Source organism: Pteropus medius, unplaced genomic scaffold (genome assembly GCF_902729225.1).
Source record: "Pteropus medius unplaced genomic scaffold, Ma_sr-lr_union100, whole genome shotgun sequence".
NCBI lineage: Eukaryota > Metazoa > Chordata > Mammalia > Chiroptera > Pteropodidae > Pteropus > Pteropus medius.
In genome coordinates this window covers 62,189,885-62,202,696 of record NW_024349800.1, presented here as the reverse complement: position 1 = coordinate 62,202,696, position 12,812 = coordinate 62,189,885, and the positions used below count along the sequence as shown (strand labels likewise).

At 35.5% G+C, this 12,812-nt stretch overlaps 1 pseudogene; it reads right to left on the bottom strand.

Moving 5' to 3' along the window:
• Positions 1 to 10,464: 10,464 nt before the first annotated feature.
• Positions 10,465 to 10,580, bottom strand: LOC120622614 (uncharacterized; annotated as a pseudogene).
• Between the last annotated feature and the right edge of the window lie 2,232 nt (positions 10,581 to 12,812).

The following is a 12,812-nucleotide window of genomic DNA, read 5'->3' as shown; positions in this document are numbered from 1 at the left end:
CTAGGCGCGGCCAGCTGGCGGCGCCCCAGAGGGGACTTGCACGCCCCGGGCCGGGCACCCGAAACCCAGGTGTCTCCCAGGAGCGACTAGCCGTCTGGTTTCACCTTAGCCGCCGGCTATCGGCCCCCGGCCCCAATGTCTCGCAGTCTCTCGTACCTCCCAGGGCCCTCCCAACCCGGTTCCCTTCCCTTTTCCTTTCCCCTGCGCTTTCTCCGGCCAGGTTCCCACCTCCCTTACTCCCAGTCCCCCGGCCCCTGATAACTTCTCTGTAGTTCCCAGCCCTACGCTGCTTTCTCAACCCTACGCGCCCCGCAGCTCCGAGCAGCCGAGTGACCGTGGCCTTTACGGACCAACCGCCCTTGGAACCCCGCTGGCAGAGGGGCGGGGCAGGCGCGAGATGGGGTGGGGTGGGGTGGGGGAGGGGCGGAATGGATGAGCGCAGGAAGCTGTGAGAAGGGGCGGAGGGCAGGCCCCTGTAGGGAAGAGGGCCAGGAGACCAAGGCATAAATTCTTGAAAAGTTTCTCTACCTGATCTGACAAGAGGAACAAAGAATTTCTCTCCTTGCCCCCTCCCCAAGAAAGCCCACAAGCCCACTTTTCATGCCCATTCCCATCAGAGAAGATAGCTTTCCAGGAACCAAATTGTAGGCTGAATTTTCCAAATGGAGGTATGCCTGGGTACCCTGTGATATGCGGGAGGACTGCCTTTGAGAGTCGCATCTGCATCTTTGCATTCCCCTTGGGTTCCCCTTATAGTCTTGGAGGGCCATGCGATGAGATGGAAGGCTGGATCTGCTTAGTGGAATAGTGAGCCAGCCAGCTCAGCTCCTTATATCAAAGTGTGGTCCTAGAGATCAAGGCCACAGTTTTGTACTCCCAAGGTCTGCTTTAGGCAAAACCATTCCTACTTCCAGCACGTATTTAAACACCTGCTATGTGTTCAGCACCTAAGGTCATTCATTTCACCCCCCATGTGTACACTCTAGCTGGTAATACAAAACAAACACATTATTTACCATTCGAGACAGTATATAATAAATTACTAAACTGAATACAAACAGAAGGGGGTAGGGTGGGGCATTGAGAACTATAATTGATCAGGGAAGTTTCATGAAGTAGGTGACACTGAGTAGGTCCTTTAGCAAGACTAAATTTGGACATTTGGGATGAGGGCTATGGAGGTCAGAGAAACAATGTCTTGCAACCAGTTACATTTTCTCATTCTCACAATTCCACATTTAATGATGTAGAGGTGTTTGTATGTGTGCATTTAAGTACACAAAGAGGACAGTTACAGAAGATTTCCAGGAGACCTCTACTAATACTTCTCTCCTTTAGTTTCTCCTTCCCCCTCTTTTCCTTCAATGAATAAACCAAAAGAGAACAAAGAATATTCTCTGATTACACACCTTGTGGAACTCAATTGAGAGTAGCTCCCTCATCCCTCAATATGATCTTCATGAACCCAGTGTAGTACACTCATTGTTGACCATGAAAGCTTAGTTCTAAATTATTTTCCATGAGGACAACTCCCCAGCTATAGATTGACTCTTTAAACCCAGCAAATGGTGTCATAGATGCCACTAGTAACATGGATAGGGGCAAGTAATCTAGACATTCAACACAAATTCCAAACTCGCAATATTAAAACATCAAAGAAGAACTTCTCAAGGATGAGTTCGAGTAAGTTATAGCATTATTATTGAATATGAAAGCACCTTTTTTGCCAAATTCATCATTTGTTCTGTGTACACCAAAGTGAAGAGTAAGAAACCAAAGTGAAGTATAAAATGTACAGTACAGAAAACATTAATTGTAAAAATTAACTTGTAAAATTAAATCACAAAAGACAGGTCATTTATAACTAATTATAATTTGTATTCATCTTATCTTTGGGAGAAGCACAGTATTGTAGAGCACTTTGCATAAATCCCTCAAGCTCCTTTAACATGTACAATATACCAAGCCATACCAGGGAACACTCTAAAATCAGAGCTAATTAACCTTTGAGCTGTCTAGGGATAACTGTAGAGCCAATTTTTTATTTTATAGTTAAATATACACACATAAATAAAATGAGAAGTGAAATAGCCTCCATTAGCAATATGTCAACTCATAAGTCTTAATTAGAACATAATTACAAAAATGATTCTATTTTTTCAAATCATGTCATTTTTACCCAATACAAGATTTAATACCTCTTCCAGATTGATGTTTTATAATTATTACTTGCATCTCACATATCTTACCTGAGCTGGATTGTTGCCATCCACGGCAATGGCTGCAGTAGATGCCTTGAAATTTAGATTTTTAAAACTTTTCTTCAAAGATAAAAAAATAAAGAAGACTCATATAAGTCATCAAGATGTATTGCCTACTGAAATAAATTTTTTGAAACGCAGTTTATTTTGTAGGTAATACAACTAAAAATGAAATAACTAGAAAAAAATGTGTGTGGCCTAGTTCTGTTAAAAAAAGAGAGAGAGAAAATGCTTGTTCTTAGGGTTGCTGTTGATTTGGCCTTCAGTTACTAGAGAAACTTCAAGGATCTCGTTCTCTTTATGGTTCATGTCTAGGCATGCCTGGAGACCAGGGAGACCCATGATTTAATCTAAGTAAGAATGCTTGTGGTGTTTAAAATGCTGAAATAGAATTTGTGTTTGTTTTAGACAGCACCAGGAAGGTACCTTTCAGGGGGAATTGTTTACTGTTTTATTTAATTTCTGGGCTTCTGGTGAAGAGGGAGATGGGGAAGGAGCACTAAGGAAGGGAGGTGAGCTTAGTAATTAGGAGGAAACCAAGAAGAGTATAGAAAACAAATAACGTCTGTTTTAGCTTTAGCAAATTTATATTGGCTAAATTCACCACTCCTACATGAAAGACTAGATTGATGGGCGTTGGGAATTACAAAAGATGGAGAGAACTTAATCTCTCCTTTCAACACATACAAACACACCAGCTGAACATCTTCTATCTTCCATAGTTTTTGCTGGATATTATTAGAGAGTAAGAAGTGCAGAATCAGACTAATGAGAAATTATTGGAGTTTAGTGATTTTTCAAATGCATATTTTCTCTTAGGAAATATGAAACCATATTTTAGTTTTTATGTAGATCAATAAATGTCAGATTATCTTAGTAACATTCATGATACTCTGTTTAGGAACTAGTTTGTATGTTGAAGCAAGACTTGATTGAAGTCAGCTTAGTGCCTTCGAAGAGCTGAAAATCAATGAATCTGTTTAATTACGAAAGGAAATTTTCTAACAAAAAGGAAATGCCAGCCGTTTTTATAATTTTATACATCTGATTCCATTTCATTGTACTTTCATTAGTAAGCATGCACCAGATTCATATTTAGCTTCCTGTTTATATTTATTGATTAATCAATAATGTTGCTTTCAATATGAAATTGTTAAATTAATCTTTTAGTAAATCCAAGACAATCTAAAGATATGCCTTGTAATTAAAGTTGCTTGAGCCCTTAGTTATGACTTAGCAATAGGAGCAAACATGTTGTATATTTACCATCTTTAGAGAACAGTCTAGGGATTTATGGTTGGAGAGATACACAGTTTGTAGACATAGATAATTAAATGAGATAGTTATAGTACAGTTGTCTTTTGGTACCCCTGGAAAATTGGTTCCAGGACTCCCGACAGATACTAAAATCTGCAGACACTCAAGCTCCTTCTATAAAAATGGTAAAGTATTTGCATATAACCTATGTGTATCCTCCTGTATACTATATCATCTCTAGATTACTTATAATACCTAATACCATGTAAACGCTATGTAAATAGTTGTTATACTGTATTGTTTAGGAACAAATGATAAGAAAAAAATCTGTACATGTTTAGTACAGGCATAACCATCTTAGGCCTAACTACCTAGTACATGTTAGCGACAATGTAACATTTAAAAAATTATTTTTGATCCATGATTGGTTGAATCCGCGGATGCAGAACCCATGGATATGGAGGGCCAACTGTATATCAATTAACATTAATATATACAATATAATAATTTAGATATTACACATATTTATATTATATATAATTATATCAAGTACCAAGATGGTACTTAATTATGATGTGTTTAGGTTTAAGCGTGTTTTGTTTTAGGTAATGGGAAGACATTGTGGTGTAATTAGATATATGGAGCTGGAACTCTGGAAAGGGGCCAGAACTGAAAAGAGATTTCATAGTTTTCTGAAGCTGTAATACTTGAAGTTGTGAGAATTAATGAGATCTCCAAGACAGCTATGTTGCCTTAGTTTTCATTTACTCTCCAGCACCTGCTATGGATTACTCAGGACAGAGAAGGCAACTAACAGCAATGTGTTATTGTTGAACAGGAAATAGAATGAGGAAAGTAGAAGGCTCAGGACCAACTTTGAAGTACCCAGCTCCTATTTAGGAGCTGGCAGGAGGAAGTAAATCTTGAGAAGCGTCAACCCACCAGGAGAAGCAGAAGAGAGGACTCTCATAAAAGCCAAGCTGTTTTAAACAGGATCATATACTCATATGCATTCAAGAGTAGCTGCTGCCTTGGCACCACCATAAGGTTTGGTCAGTGGAATTAGCCACAGGGCGGTAGATGACTGCATTGGCTCCACAAGAATGTTTTGTCTCAGTGCTTTATTCAGTGAGTCAGTGCAAGGTTCATGAACTTCTCTAGGCTATTAATAAATAGATTAACTTTCCTGGCCACTTCCCACAACTGATTAGCCTCTGTACCTCTCTAAAAAATCTCGACTGGGTTTTCAAGGTTTATAGAGGTAATTTTAGGGTTTCAGTACAGCCACCAAGTAGTCTGAGAGCACAGTTGAAAAAGTCTATTCTCCTTAAGAGCTCTCAGAAGTGTTCTATAATTCTATGAAGCCAAAAGGAGGACTTTCACTGAATATCTTGTTAATTCATTTATAAGAATGAAAATACTTTATGCTATTCTTTTAAGTATAATTCTATGTCTACTTATTCTTATTTTTATTTTCTCCCCATTTGGTACTTAATCCTTTTTTTCTAGGTGGAATTTATATTATTTAGTTCTAAAAAATTCATAGCTCTCATTTGTTATCTTTATTTCCTTTATGCCTGTAGAATATCTCAAGGATTTCGTCCTGCTTACATTTAGTACGGTTCACATGGTCTTTTCCCTCCTAGCTCATCTATAGCTTGTTTAAATCTCAAGCTCAAATACTACTTTTTGGGTAAAATCTTCCTTGGTGCCTTTAGCTCGTTTTGATCATACTCTTCTCTAACTCCTTTTGCACTTAATCTATTCACTCTATAATTACTATCTTCCATTAGTATGAGGATATTATTCTCCAACATCTAATTGCATTAAAAAAAAACCCCATTCTATTATAATAATAGAATGTGCTGGTATATATAATACACATTTATTACATTAGTACAAGGCACTGTATATGCATTTTCTTACAACCTAAGATATTTTTTTGTGAGCTATCTTGGTTTCAAACTTGATGCAAGATACACACATGCACACATTTGCACTCTCTAGCATGCCACCTACATTATGAGTTCTCAATAACACACATAGGAAATACAAATAAAGTAGGAAAAATGCTTCTCATAAATAAAGCACTATCATGGTAACTTTATGAAAAGGAAGCTTCATATAGTTTAAGATTCATTTAGTTTATCAGTAAATGAGTTTAGCTTAGTAGATTAGGCAGCTTTAAATTCAGTTTCTTTTGGTTTCAAATCAACATTGCATGACTGTACAGTTTTATTAGGTAACATTTTGGCATATGAATTTTGTTTCAATAATTAATGTAACTTCCTTAATATGTGGTTTGAACATCATGAGACTGAGTTCATACCTGGGTTGTAAAACAGTTCATTACTATATAAAATTGTGCTACGTACTTGCTGTTATCAAAAAAATACACTTTCTGTTAGAAGTGGGATTTTTTCTAAAGCATCCACATTTTCCCCCTCATTAGCAATGTTGTGCAATTGCAAATGGGATACAATGAGCCTAGGGATATAATATGCAACTTAAGGGAAGGAAGCTAATGAAATCAAATAGGTCTGATTATAAGACTGGCTATGACATTAAAAGTCTAGTGAATTTAATTGTTCAATTTAGATGATATTTTAAATTATTTTGCCTATTTTTAAACTTATATGCAAAAATATTTTCATTTTATAGGTGAAGTTTAGAAAAAGTTAAGGAGACAAATATAGAATCAGATTTTCAAGGTTTACTTTTATTGATGAACCTTAGGGCTTGAAGATACCTTAGCGATCAAGTTAGATTCCCTCATGTTAAAATGGAGAAATGCAATTCTGGAAACTGTTACTTGTATAAGGTCATTTCGGTCATTTTCATGTTTAATACCATTTGGTTAAAGAGGTAAAATATATCTTCCATGCTCCCCTTCGTTCTGTTCTTCATCCTCATTCCTAATGGCCTGAAACCTCATGTTTCCCGTTTCTGTGGTGGCTCCCCCAGGCTTCCTCCCCTCTTGCAAATGTATCCAGACAGAACATGATTCTTTTGTCCCACTGTGGATAACTCCCTTGATAATTTCAAAAGGAAATCCTGGAAAGACAATGTCTTAAGAGAATAAATGTCTCATGATGAGAGTTTTAGATATCACATAAAAACAGTGGAAGAGCTGTTGTCTTCAAATTTCAGCAGCCATTTTCTGTTCTATTTAAATATGAGATTGGCTTAGGATGGCCCAGGCTAGAACTTCTGATAAATTCTAATATCTTTTCAATGGACATTGCTACCTGGATGTTTAATTGCCATTGAAAACTCAGTATGCCTCAATCTGAACCAATCTTTTTATACTGTTCTTTTTATACTGGCTCTTCTGCTGAACTTAATTATTTCAAAGATAACATTATTGTCCTGCTTACTAATGCTTGAAACTTAGAGTAACTTTTGAGTATCCCATTTCGCAAACTCTGTATCCAAATAGTCCCTTCAGTACATGTCTGATTTCCTTCTCTAAATTATAAACCTCTTGATAGGGAAGGTTTTTTTCAACCCCGTGACACTTAGCAGTGTCTAATAATGTAATAGATGGTCAGTAAATAGTCACTGAGTCAATGTTCATTGTAAAAGAAGATATAGTTGTCATTAAAGTGTAGGAGGTGATTTAAATAAGGTGTTTAAAATCATCATAAACAACTAACTGAAGGAAGTCTTGCATGATATTTCGTTTCTATTTGATTGTTCTTTCCTGAAATCTAAGTACATTGTTAACCTTCTCTTCTATTCATAACTTCTAAGGCCTGCCTGGGCCTGTTGCAGAAAATGCTAGGAGAGGGTTCAAAGCCTCGTCAACTAATGTGTTTCACCAACTCAAAGTGCAAGAGAACAATATGCCATCCGGGAAGGTGAAATAATGAAAGAATTATTAAATACCTGACACCATTTTAATATTATAAATGCAAACACTAATCATTTGAAAAGGAAAAATTTGAGTATATGCTATTGCATATGTTGCCTTTAGTTCTGAAGCAAATTTTATTTCAGCAATATATGAGTAGTTGTCTAATTTTGTTACTTCTATCATAAATTTAAAAAATAATATTTGCAAAAGTTATCCCAGCAAAGGCTAGAAGAGATGAGAAAATGATGCAAATTCGTCATAATAATCTTTCTTAAGCTTAAGGCATTACTAAGCAATCTTAAGTGTAAAATAAATTTAAAATCACCTCGATAGCTAGGAGTTATGTATCTTAATGATCTGCCACCTTTGCTGCACATTAGAACAACTTGGGGAGCTTTTAAAAATTCTGATGCCCGGATTGCACTCTACCCCAATTAAATCCAAAAGTCTGGCAGTAAGAGTCAGGTATCAGCATTTTAAAAAGAGATTCAGGTGATTACAAAGTGCAGCAATTTGGGAACCCTTGCAATTGAGTAAGGGGAGTAAGAAACATATTATGGAAAGCTGAAATAAGATACCTGTGAAATAAATGTGAAAGTGGACGATCATAAAGGTCCTAGTTGCACCTTTATTTCCTTTTTATATGTTCCGGGTATATAGGAGATACTTTTTATATTTACTGAATTGAACTCTCATTATTAAATCATGTCATTACTAGATATCAAGGTGCTCAGCCATCCATTTCCATAGTCTTTATATTATCATTTCTCACACCTCTTAAGCATCAAAGATATTATACTAGCTGATGCACCTCTTAGTATCTGTACTTCATCTTCATCACTGATGAAAGTTTTAACAGTTATACCATTCCAGTATGCCAGGAGCCATCTATATCCATATTCTACTACCATGTGATGAGGTTTCTATTCCAGCCAGCAGGTGAGTAACCCATCTTCGAAATCCCATTTTAGAGTTGGTTTCCTTGAAACATTCTTGGTACAAAATGTTTTAGATTGGGGTCCTTAGAAACAGACTCTGAGATGGGTGATTGCACGTAGAAGGTTTACTCAGGAGTAAACCTTCTTCAGAGATATACATAAGGGAGCGAGACAGATAGGATTGGGCAGAGGGAGAGATGGACCAGGAAAGTGGTTGCAAATGAGGCCACAACCTATCTTATTTAGAGCTCTGGAGATGAATGGCCCTTCAGAGTTATTGCAAATTTAGGCAAGGGGGCCAGATTTTTGTCTCCCTATATTAGCCAGTCAAGGCTGCAGGCTACCCCTCAGGAGAGGGGCAGAAAACTACTCCGCAGTAGTTTCTGGGAGGAATTCCCAATGACCGATGCAGCTATGAGCCATGGTATCTGATAGTTCCAGAAGTTGGAGGATAATAGCGTTGACCCCAAAGAAGGGAACTGGTTGAAGGACCGCAGTATCTTTTACCATGTTCAATGACTTATCTTTGGCCCATGGGAGCACCTCATGTAGGCGCTTGTGTCTTTTGACACAACTCGTTGGTTTTGTATAGCTTCCTTGCTTTCTGGTATAATACATTCCAAACTAATCTAATATATTTGAACTAGAAATGGAATCAGCTATTTTCTAAGGATTTTTTTTTAAAAGAGGGAAATGGTATTTAGAGACCACAAAATGAGTGTTAGAATTGTATATTGATTCTAGGTCTTTTCAGTAGACAGAGCTAAAATACATATTTTAAAAAGAAAAAAATCAAGTTCATATTAATATTGCCATTTCAAATTTAACATTATGGGAGTTGACTTAATTTCTTTGATTTTACACTTTTATCCTTTTTTCCTCAGATTGAAAATTTTAGTTCGTAACATTAAAATAAACATTTGTATTACCCTATTCTCTCCCTCTCTCTCTTTATATATGTATTTGTTGTTAACACTAGTCAAACAATTAGTAACCCTAATTGTTTCCAGTAATATTAGTATTACTATTTTGAACTATTATTATAATATATAATATGTTATAATTATAAAAACTATTAGAGATAATATATAATAATTATATATTATAATCACATTATATAGTAATATAGTAATATATATTTGATATATTGATATAATATAATTTTAATATTGTATATAATAATTATTATATATTATCTATAATAGTTTTTATAATTATAACATATATGTTATAGATAATAGTTTCAAAATAGTAATATTAATATTACTGGAATAGTATTAGATTATAGAATAATTGTTTATTTTATTTATTTTTATTTTATTTTAAAATTTTATATTAGTTTTAGGTGTATAGTATAGTGGTTAGACATTTATATAACTTAAGAAGTGATCCCCCGATTAGTCTAGTACCCACCTAACACCATACATAGTTATTATGATGTTATTGACTATATTCCATATACTGTACTTCATTTCCCCATGACTATTTTGCAACTACCAATTTGTTATCCCTTTACTTTTTTCACCCAGGTCCCTAACCCCCTCCCATCTAGTAATCACCAGTTCATTCTCTGCATCTATGAGTAAAATGACTTTTTAAAAATAAACATATTCCAATGTGTTCTAGAGTCACTTGAAATATTTCTTTTCATGTGTGGTTTTCATTAGATATCATTTTCATTTTGTTATTAGTAGAATATAAGCATAGCAGATCCTAAAAGTTATCTTGATTGTCCATTCTTTTTGAAATTCTAAGTAGAAATTTATTTTACCACTTTTTTCATGTTAATATTTGCTCATATTATAGACTGATACATTTTATTCAGCTTTTTTTCTAAAGAATTCATAGCGGCTAAATTGATGCAGGGAGAATTAGACAAAACAGAAAGGTTAATTAATTTGCGTATGACCACAGGGAACAGTGGAGATATAAATATAACTCAGGTCTTTTGACTTCATTTTATGGAAGCAAATGATAATTTAAAAATGGAACTGAATTATGGGGTGTAGACTGGAAATACTACCTTTGAGTTTGAAATTCCATGAATGGATACTAACTTTACATACAGTGGATTGTACTACATTAGTACAAGATTTTTAACTTACGCTAATTTTATGAAAATGAAATGGCTCTTATTTTTTTTTATTATTTATGCCTACAGCACTTGGTCTTCCTAGGTGGTCTCCCATCCAAGTACTAACCAGGTCCGACCCTGCTTAGCTTCTGAGATCAGACATCACGCTTGTTCAGGGTTGTATGGCTGTAGACCATGGACTATAGCTCTACTGGGATGTGAACCCATGACCTTCTGCGTGTAAAGCAGACATGCTAACCACTACACTATGGAACCACGTCCTGATTTCTATTCTTATATGTTAAGATATGGAGCTTTTATTAAAAGTGCCAGCTTCATACATTACTGTAAATATATCTTAATTTTGACCTGTTGGTAGATAGAAACTATACATTTTTTAATGATGTTCTTCTAATATGAATATTTCATAAAATTATGCTCTAAAACTAGAGATGGTTACATATATTCTTGCTTTTTCAAAAAGGGAAGAAGGTAGATAGATACTTTAAATTATAAACCCATGCTCTTGACTGAGCTCAAGTAGGGCAAAATTCTCAAACATCTTGCCAAACAGATGGTTTCTAAGTATTATGGAAACTGAGATTACTTGGAACAGCATGGGCTCCTAAAGAATAAAGCATGCCAGGTTAAACTAATTGTCTTCTTTTCTGTTGGAGTAGATTTTATGGTTTTATGGTATTGGTAGGAATATAGTGTATGGAGATCGCAGCAAGGCAATTGGTGAAATCTTTACTGTTTACTAGCTTTCCACTGGATAATAATGAAATTAATTGGTTGAAGTAAAAGTGTCTGTATTCAAGGAGTATTTCCTAGGATTTCGTCAAAGCACTCTGCTTGATCTTTATCCTAGTCACCTGTTTATTCATTACTTGTTGGAGTCATTGGTGGCAGGTAGCCAAAAAGATAAGAGAATTTATTGGATGACAAAATCAGGGTCACAAATAATTTGTTTCCTATAGTGATGGTCTAAATTTAATGCAATGAAATATGACAGATATAGCTGCTATATTCAGTGTTATACTTTATTTAATCCATAAAATATTAGAAAAGACACAGTAAAATGATAGATATAAATTTATATTTATTAATAATAAAGCCACCACTTTTTGAGTACTTAACTATATCCAGGCATTTTGCTAAGTGCTTTATATAATTAGTATATAATTTAATCTTGACAAAATCCTCATAAGACAATAGTAGTAGTATGGAAATTGTACTCCTGCTACTATAGTAATATCTAACATTTATAGAGCTTTTAATGAGTACCAGGTGCTGTTCTAGGCATTTTACACTTAATTCTCACAACAACTCTACAAAGTAGGCACTTTATATACATGAGGAAATTGAGGCACAGAGAAGTTTAATAACTTGCTAAAGGTCACACAGTAAATCGATCTGGGATTCAAATCTGATAGTCTAATTCAAAAGCCTTAGGTAAACTTCTTACTCCTTTTTTACAGATGAGATTTTAAAGGTTACAGAGGTTGAGAAACTTCCTCAAATTTCTGATAAACTAGAAGACTTGGATTTAATCCTGTGATGCTTGCTTTTACAGCTGTTTTCTTAATTACATACTCTATTGCCTTACTATAACAGCTACTAGGTAACTAGTAATTAGATCAGGTGTTTTAATATCTTATTGGTTGTAATCTTTATAATAACCCTAGGAGGTTGCTACTGTCCCTCCCATTTCACAGACAGAAAACTGAAAGTTCAAGAGTTGCTCAAGATTATATTGTGAGTCGGGAAGCTGCAATTCACACCCAGGTCTGTCTGACTCCAAAGCCCATATTCTTAAACATTATGCTATGAAGGAAGGGAAAGATGTGACAAAACAGTAGCATGAATTAGTTTGATGTGAAGCAGCGGTGTGGTGAAGTGCTACTGCCATCAGGGTGAATGCCACCTGAGGCTGCATTGCAGAAATATAGTCTTCAAAGCAAAGGAGGTATCAGTCCTACTTTATTCTGTAATGGCAGAGTATATGATTCTGGGCTCCACACTTTAAAAGAGGATTCCTGACACACTTGAAACTCAGCCAGAGTTGAGTGCCCAGCACGGGAAGTGTCTGAGAAACACATTCTACAGGAAGTTCTATAGGAAGAACTCTTAAAAAGCTGAGAATACTTAGCCCTCCCAAAGAAGAGACTCAGAGAAGGCTGAGTAACTAGTATTTGAAGTGTCTTCATGTGGTAGAGGATTAGATACAATTTGTATAGTTCCAGAGGAAAAAACTAGGCTGTACATTTAGAGAATCAAACAGGTGGATTTGGAGCTTTTTAGAAATGAAATGGGCTTCCTTGTAAGAGAATGAATTTTTTTCACTGATGGAGAACCTGAATGACCACTTATTGTATGTGTTAAACATGTATATTTTAGGTGTAGTAGTTCTTAAATTTTAATTT